We start from the raw sequence: 9677 nt of genomic DNA, 5'->3' as shown, positions 1-9677 counted from the left end.
GAACAAAGTTGGGGGACTCACTTTCCTATTTTGAAACTTACTACAAAGCAACAATATTCAGGAGAGTGTAGTAGTATTATAAGGATAGACATTAGACCATTGGAATAGAATTGAGAATCCAGAAATAACTACATAGATGTGTGGCCTATTGATTTTCAGTAAGGGTGTCAATGGGGAAAGAATGGTCCCTTTAACAAATGATTCAGGAAAACAATTTCCACACTCAAAAGAATGAAGTCGGACTCCTGCCTCTGACCATATACACACATTAACTCAAAATAGATAAAGCATCTAAATAGAAGAGCTAAAATCATATAACTCTTAGAAGATAAGGTAGTGGAAAATCTTCGTGATCTTGGGTTTGGCGAAGGATTCTTAGATATGATACCAAAAGCACAGGCAACAAAAGAGAAATAGATAAATTGGACTTTGTCAAGATGAAAATCTTTTATGCATCAAATGATATCAGGAAAGTGGAAAGACAATCTACATAATTGGAGAAAATAGTTGCAAGTCATATAAATGGAAATTGGAAATTTAATGTAATATATAGTCAATCAAAATATAAATTGTAATAAATGAATACTAAATTTAAAAATCAATATTATTTAAATAAGCCTGAAAACATTTTTGAAGTTTTAATTAAATATTATTAAATATTTTTATAAAGGTAAAAGCATTTGCAAGTCTAGTGTTTACTGTCTATCTAGTTGCCAATGTGAAGAACTGATATCATGCATCCCTCATGTTACATTTAGACAAACATGTATGCAAATTGAAGAGTAATAAAATTGTCAATATTACAAAATGGTCGTCAGTTACCATGTAGAACTCTTGTGAATACAGAAGTAATTTTTGAGTACTTCTGGAACCACAAATTGGAACAGCAAGATATTGTACACTGGGCACCACTGGGAAAACATACTTTGTTGTGCAAGAATCTGTTGCATTCATGCTGTCTGAGGGGAAGGATTTGACAAGTTAGTTGATTTGTCTCTTCTCTTACCCAAGTGTTTCCTCCCCTCAAATCCTCCCCACACCCTGTAGCAGTGTCATCTTGAATATAACCAGTGGCACAATCCATGGAAAACCATTTGGATGCAGTTGTCTTTTGTTTGCAGGACATAGACAAGTGATGTGGAGAAGCACTGTCTAAACAGAGTTAGTCACATGAGTGGGTGTTTAGGGTTATGGGTTGCACAATGCCAGTGCTGAACCTCAGATCCCAAATGGCAGACGTGCCTAGGTATTCTATGTAAAAATTTTGTGCGTGAGTTTGTGATATATAGAGCTCTTTAAAGCACAAGGTCAAAATGAGGGTCCCTCTTTCCTGGTTCTAAGGATGTACTGCCACTTAGGAGGCTTTGGTGGTCTCCCAGGACTGGATGGAAGCCTGAGCTCTTGTAGAGGGAACCAGCAACTAGGCCACAACCTTAGAGCTGGGGCACAGGAAGACCATGAGGAGCAGAAGTGAAAGGTGGAATGTCCATGAAGACTGTCAGACGCCACCGAGGACAATTCCCTGATTGATTCTAACCCAATAATCTGGCACTTTACAAACCGTGAGCACAGATTATCTTATAATAACTTGGGAGCATCTGCATGCTAATGAGTCAATGTTTTGTTAACAAATCAATGAACTAATTAAACAAGGATTTATGGAGCTACTATGTTCCAAGTACTGTGCAGGGCCTGGAAATCACTGTTGAGCAAGAAAGGGAGATACTTCAGCTCTTACCCTTCACAGTCTTGCGCGGAAGGCAGAGGCTGAACAACAAATCCGGTGGGTGGAGTACTGAGGAACAGAAAGCAGTTTGCTAAGTGCAGGCATTAAAGGAAATGTCTGGCTCTTCTGGAACCTCATCGACAGAAAATCTGAACTAGGAGGATGATTTCCCCAGTGGACATTTCTTCCAGAACAGATCAGAGAGGGAACTAACTTTTTGGCCAGATTAATTTATGTCCTCAACTTAATATTTCTAAATGGCCTCCTGTGCCAGTTTGGATATATTATGCCCCCCCCCCAAAGACATATTCTTTAATGCAATCTTGTGGGAGCAGATGTGTTAGTGTTGATTAGGTTGGAAGCTTCTGATTGAGTGTTTCCGTGGAGATGTGACTCAGTCAACTGTAGGTGAAACATTTGATTAAATTATTTCCATGGAGATATGGACACTGCCAATTCAGGGTGGGTCTTGATGTAATCACTGGAGTCCTATAAAAGAGACCAAAAGCAGAAGGAGCTCAGAGGAGCTGCGAGGGACATTTTGGTGAGAAGCTAAAAGCTGACACTGACACTGACCCTTGGAGATGCTTGGAGACGTTTAGAGATGCTAACCCAGAGTTTGCTCTGGAGAAGCTAAGAGAGGACCCTGATGCTTAGATGCACAGGAGCTGAAGAAGGTAAAAGAAACCCAGAGACATTTTAGAGAAAGCCATTTTGAAATGCAACCTGGGAGCAAAGAGACAGCAGACACCAGCCATGTGCCTTCCCAGCTGACAGAGGTGTTCCAGATGCCATCGACCATTCTTCAGTGAAGGTATCATCCTGTTGATGCCTTAGTTTTGACACTTTTATGGCCTCAGAACTGTAAATTTGTAACTTAATAAATCCCCTTTATAAAAGCCAATCCGTTTCTGGTATTTTGCATAACAGCAGCATTAGCAAACCAAACACCTCCCCAAAGATAGTCTGGTGAAATTTCACTTTTATTGCTAATCAAGGGACTGTCTGGAAGATTATTTAATAACAAGCCCCACACTGTTTATTTCTGACCACAGGATGGATGCACTAGACCCAGTTGAAGACCAGGAAATGGCTTTCCTGATCCTCAAGCCTGATTCTTACAAATAACCAGAATGGGGAGATAGGAGACAGAATATTCCAAAGAAAAGGGTATGGGCTTTGGATCCAGGTAGACTTGGCCATGCTGGGCTTCCAGGCTGTGTGACCTTGAGCCGTCTGTTTCCTTACCCATAAAATGGGGATGTTGGCATATATCTCACTGGGTTGTGGAAAGGATTAGAGGCAATAATGTATTGTTCAGACCCAAAACATCTCAGGCAAGAACAAATGTTAATTGTTTATGTTGTTCTTTCAGTTTCACAAAATGACATTAAAATAAGTTTGATTGTTGAAATAGGTTGTTTTCTTTTGTTTTGTTTTGTTTTTTTTTTGCTAGAGGTAATGATGGGAGGCTACTTAAAATGGCTGGGATTCTTGAGACATATTTTTAAAAAATAAATTAGCCCCATTTTATTCTAATTAAAGAAAGCAATACTGAATGTCAGTCAATAAGGTGGACTGAGTTGGTGACAAAATATCTTTTCTCCTGGTCCACACTCATAGAAATGGTTGGAAATGTTGCATATCCAAAAGTGACTTCCCACCCTTATCCATCCCTTCTTCACCATTGGAAGAGCCCACCTCCCACCCTAGAGGTTGAAAAGTCATGGACTCATTTTTCCAAGTTCTCTCTCTCAAGGATAGAAGAGGGCAGGTTATCCAGTACTGGTCAATGGGACTGGAGGGAAAGTCTGTGAAAGTTCTCCTGGGAAAATTTTTCCTCCCTAATAGAAAGAGATGAATGGGCATGGCCATCTTTCCTGCAGCCATCCCATGACCATGATAAAGAATAGTACAGATGGATTGCAGAGTGGAAAAATGGAAAGTTCTTGGGTCCTTGACATCATTGTGGAGCTACTCATGCAGGTATATGATCAGAATTCATCTCACCCCCTTAGATAAGCATTCAGGCAGAGAAATTATCTTAAAAGTTGGTCCAGAAGGTTAAAAGATGGGAATGTATGAAACAGTGGACCTTGTGGTGGGCAGTGTCCGGGATTAACTGTACAAATATTAGAAATCTCTTCCATGAACCAGAACAAATGTATGATACTACAACTAGAAGTTAATAATAGAGGGGCATATAGGAAAAAATATATACCTATTGCAAACTGTGTACCTCAGTTAGTAGCATTTCAACATTCTTTCACGAACAGCAACAAATGTACTATACCAATACTACAATGGAGGGGGGGGGTGGTTGGGGATATGGGAGGATTTGAGTTTCCTTTTTTCTTTTGTCTTTGTTTCTCTTCTGGAGTAGTAAAAATGTTCTAAAAACTGAACAAAAATTAATTGTGGTGATGGATACACAGCTGTATGATGGTACCAGGGGCATTTGATTGTACACTTTGGATCTTTGGATAATTGTATGGTATGTGAACAATCAAAACAACAAAAAAAAAAACAGCAAAAAAAAAAAAAGTTGGTCCAAAATTGATGATACCCATAAGGCCCTGCCAGAGAAAATGTGACATATCTCTGTGGAATCTTTCTACAATCCAGGGTACCTGGGTTTCTGTGGGAAGGAGCCCTTGCTGAAGAGGATTCTGTGGTAAAAATTATAAACCACACATGGAAATGAACCATTCTTGGGCAGATTCAGCAAATATCACAAATGAGGGAATTTTACTCCAAGAATCAGAGATTAAAAATATGAAAGGGCCTTGTGCTGATTTGGATATATTATGACCCCCAAAATGACATGTTCTTTGATGCAGTCTTATAGGAGCAGACATATTAGTGTTGATTAGGTTGGAACCTATTGGTTGAGTGTTTCCATGGAGATATGACTCAATCAACTGTGGGCAAGACCTTTGATTGGATAATTTCCATGGAGGTGTTACCCTATCCATTCAGGGTGGGTCTGAATTAAATCACTGGAGCCATATAAAAGAGCTGACAGACAGAAGGAACTTAGAGCAGCTGTGAGTGACATTTTGGAGAGCAACTGAGAGTGACATTTTGAAGAGGAGCTGCAGCTAAGAGAGGATAAAACGTCCCAAGAGCAACATTTTGGAGAACGCCATTTTGAAACGCAACCTGGGAGCAAGGAGACACCAGCCATATGCCTTCCCAGCTAACAGAGGTTTTCCAGACACCAATGGCCATCCTTCAGTGAAGGTACCCTATTGCTGATGCCTTACCTTGGACATTTTATGGCCTTAAGACTATAACTTTGTGACCAGATAAACCTGCTTTATAAAAGCCAATCCATTTCTGGTGTTTTGCAAAACGGCAGCATTAGCAAACCAGGAACAGGCCTTTAAGATAAATGTGTACAGAATGTTCAAAGAGCTAAAAGAAGACTGGAAACCATAAGGTTACAACAGGAAGACATGAAAAAAAGTTCTCAAATCAAATCAATAATCTAAGCATTCAACTTAAGAAACTACAAAAGGAATAACAAATCAAATCTAAAGCTAGCAGAGGGAAGGAAATAATAAAGATTAGAACAGAAATCACTGAAATTGAAAAATCAGACAGTAGAGATCATTAATGAAACCATAATTCTGCTTCTTTGAAAAAATAAATAAAGTTGATAAATTTTACCTAAACTGACTGAGAAAACACCAGAAGACATTCATTACCAATTACAGATTGTACATACTTTAAAAGGTAATAAGGAAATATTAAAAAAAGTTACACTCATAAATTTGAGAATATAAATGAAATGCACAAATTCCTTAAAAAACACAAGCTATCAAAGTTAATTTAAGAAGAAATAGATAAACTGAATAGTCCTGTATCTGTTAAAGAAATTGGAGTCATAGTTAAAAATCTTCCAAAAACGAAAACTCCAGGCTTCGATAGCTTCACTGGCAAATTCTGTCAAATAGTAAAGAAAGAAATAATACCACTTCTATACAAACTCTCCCAAAAAATAGAAGAGGACATTTCTCAATTCATTTCATGAGGCCGGAATTACCCTTGTATAAAAACCAAATAAATATATTACAAGAGGAAAAAAAAAAGACAGACTAGTATTCTTCATGAACATAGACACAAAAACATCAACAAAATATTTGCAAATCAAATCCAGCAAGATATAAAAAGTATAATATGCCATGACCACATGGGGTTTAGCATGAGAAAGAAGAGGTGGTTTTGTCAGTGTAATTCATCATATCAAGCTTCTAAATAAGAAAAACATGATATCTCAAAAATACAAAAAAAAAAGCATTTGAAAAAAATCCTGCATTGTTCATGATTACAAAAGACTCTCAGGAAACTAGGAAAAGGATGGACCATCCTCAACACAATAAAGGACATCAGCAAATAAAACCTACGCCGAACATCATTAATGGTAAAAGACTGAATGCTATTTTTCTAACAAGGAGGATAAGGCAAGGATCTTCATTCTCACCACTCCTATTAAACATTGTAGTGGATGTCCCAGATATTGCAACGGGCCCCCCTTCCCCCCCAAGAGCATATAGATTGGAAAGGAAGAAATAAAAGATGAACCACACGATATACAACAATTAACTCAAAATGAATTATAGACTTATTTAAAAAGTCTTACACTATAAAACTCATAAAAGAAGATATAGAGGCACATTTTTGTGAACTAGATTATGCAAGATTTTCTCACAGAGATCAGATAGAACACCTTAAGGGGCTGAGGAACTTTGGACAGGTCAATGTAAGGGTTCTGTTGCACTACCACTTGTTAGCTATACCATCCCAGACCAGACAGTAACACTGGCAAATAGCTCTTGAAGGTTTTCCAAGTGCTCATAACTTTATGTGCACAATATCTCATTCAATCTTCATGAAAACTCTTGGAGAAAGATGCTATTATCACCATGCCTACTTTACAGATGTGGAAACTGAGGCTTAAAAGAGGTTGAATAACATGCCCAGCATCACCTAACTAGTAATTTGCAGAAATGAGATTTGAACCCAGATGGTCTGAAGCCAGTGCATGTGCTCATAACCAAAAGATATGGGTATTTAAAGGACAGCCATGGTAACTGAAGAACAAAAGAACTGAATCCACTCTATAGGGTGATTTATAAATGGCATCGTAAATTAAGAATGCTAGCTCTGCTAGTAGTCTGCCTGGGTACAAATCCTAGCACTTTTCACTTGCTAGAGGCGTGACTTTGGGCAGGTCATTTACCCACAGTGCCCTCTTATGTAAAACAGTAGCTACCTCATTATGAATATTAATTTATTAAGAATATTAAATGAGACAATACATGCAAAGCAATGATCCGGAGGCCTAGAATGTAGTAGGAGCTTAGTAATTGTTAGCTGTTACTGAATGCTTAGCTTAAACATAAGGGTTTCCGGCAAGTGATGAATCTTTCCTCGCTAGGGTATTGGCTGGAAGTGTCCTGGAGGCATCTCTGTCCAGGTGCCCATTTCAGCTTCATCCCTGCCTTTGACCTGAAGTCCCCATCTTGACCTCTTGGCTGTTCCATCTTGGTCTGGGCCCTCCCTGGGGTCAATTAGAAGCACTTCCTGTAGAGAGTTCTCAAGCTTTCTTTCTGTAATTGCCCCAAGGTTAGCTTTTAAAATGAGGAGACATCCTGTCCCAGCTACCCGTAGCTGAGCAAGTGAATTTCCAATGTTACTGCTATTTCTATACCTTGGCCAAGCCACTTATTATTAAAATTTAATGACAATCTCTGGCATTTCTATAGCCTTTTTCAGTTTACAAAGCTTTTTTCCATCCATTATCTCTTTTAATCCACACAGCATTTGTGGGAAGGGAAGTATATTTTTCTCTGTTTTATAAATGAAGAAAATAAGGCCCTGAGGAGTAGCATGATTATGCCTGAGGTCACAAAGTAAGTGCAGAGATGGGCCTCAACTTCTAGTCTTTTGGCTCCAATATGTTGGGAGTAGCTCATCTGTTCAGATACCCTTCTATAATGTAAATAGTCCAGTGTATCAACCCGGTTTTTTTGGGGGGTGGTGGTGCAGATTGTAGGTAAGTTATTTAGGTCTATTTTTATTGAAAGTGACAAAAACTCAATTCAAACTAGCTTAAGCAAAAAAAGGCATGTATTGGCTCACCTAACAGAACAATCCAGACATAAGTCTTCAGGCATGGATGGATCCAAATGCACAAACCATATCATCTGGACTTTCTCCATTTCTTAGCTCAGATTCCCTCTGTATAAACTTATTCTTTTTTTTTCTCTCTGACCATACAGTATAGAATCCTCCTTCTGTCATTTAGATATCTTTTTTTAAATTCAATTTTATTGTTATATATTCACATTCCATGCAGTCATACAAGGCATACAATCAGTTGTTCACAGTACAATTACATAGTTGTGCATTCATCACCAAAATTAATTTTTGAACATTTTCATTACCACACACACAAAATAATAAGAATTAAAATTAAAGTGAAAAAGAACAATTAAAGTAAAAAAGAACATTGGGTGCCCCCTTTATTTTTTTTTTGTCCTCATTTTTCTACTCATCCAGCCATATACTGGACAAAGGGGAGTGTGGTCTATACGGCTTTCCCAATCACATTGTCACTCCTGATAAGCTACATTGTTATACAATCGTTTTCAAGATTCAAGGGTTCTGGGTTGTAGTTTGATAGTTTCCAGTATTTACTGCTAGCTATTCCATTCATTAGAACCTAAAAAGGGTTATCTATATTGTGTGTAAGAGTGCCCACCAGAGTGACCTCTCGGGTCCTTTTGGAATCTCTCTGCTACTGAAGCTTATTTCATTTCATTTCACATCCCCCTTTTGTGTTAACCTTATTCTTAAACAAACTCTCTGCTTGGGGTGAGAAAGAAAGCCCCCTAGGAGCTGCAACTTACAATCTCCCCAACTCTACAAACTCTGTAGAAAGAGAGCACCTCTTTCTTAGAAGCCCCAGGAAATGAGCTGGGTATCATTTGCAACTACTTGGCCTGGGTCATGAGGCCACCCCAGAACCAATCACTCTGGTCAGGTCAGTGGAGTACTCGCATCTTCCAGGCCTGGTGAGTTGCCCCCTCTGAGAGGAGTATGGTGATGAGGGGTGAGTCCCATCAAACCCAGGGACAGAGTGAGGGGAAAAGGAGGTTCTATAAAGAAAAAGTACTATTATTAGAAGTGGTGTGGATGGTGGGCAAATCGATACAGGATGCTTTTGTCCTACATTGCTAGAATAGAGCAGCTGGGATAGGATTTGGAGAGAGGACCTGGGGGTGAGAGGTCCCATCTTAGCAGGAACTCTCAGCTCTTGCCTTGAGGGAAAGTGCTGTTCTGTGTGTGTGTGTGTTTCTGGACTGCCTAACTTGGCTCAGCAGGATAGGGGAAAAAGGGCAATAGTTGATGGCAGAATAAACAATAAAGATGGGACTTCTGGCTCCAGTAACTTGTTATGTTCAGAACACCACCCAAAAGAGGAGCACTCGGAGAAAGAGACTTTGACCTCTTGCTTGCTTCCTCCTCTCAGAACCTTCTGTCTCCCCACCAAGCTGTGAGCTCCATGAGAGCAGGGACCATGTCTGTTTTACCCACCACTATACCCCCAGTGCCTTGCATGGTGCCTGACATAAAGCAGGGGCTTGCTTAACACATACTTCTTGGATGGATGGACAAATTAGTGAGTCGCATTGGTCAGTCTGATTGGCAGGACTGATCCATCTCTTTGCATGAGTCAGTCCACTTCTCTGGCCTCGGTTTTCCATCTGTAGGGTAAGAGAAGGTGTAGAATGAGACTCTTTCCGCAGCCTCTTCCGGCTCATGATGCCAGTATCATATGACCTCTTCCAGGATCATAATGCCCTCTCCAAGGAACCAATGGAAGAGGAAACCAAAGATATCGAGCACTGTGTGCCCAGGCCCTGGGCAAGACAAATTAATA

This window comes from Choloepus didactylus, chromosome 1, assembly GCF_015220235.1.
Source record: "Choloepus didactylus isolate mChoDid1 chromosome 1, mChoDid1.pri, whole genome shotgun sequence".
Classification (NCBI taxonomy): Eukaryota; Metazoa; Chordata; class Mammalia; order Pilosa; family Megalonychidae; genus Choloepus; species Choloepus didactylus.
Note: the sequence above shows the minus strand (reverse complement) of the source record.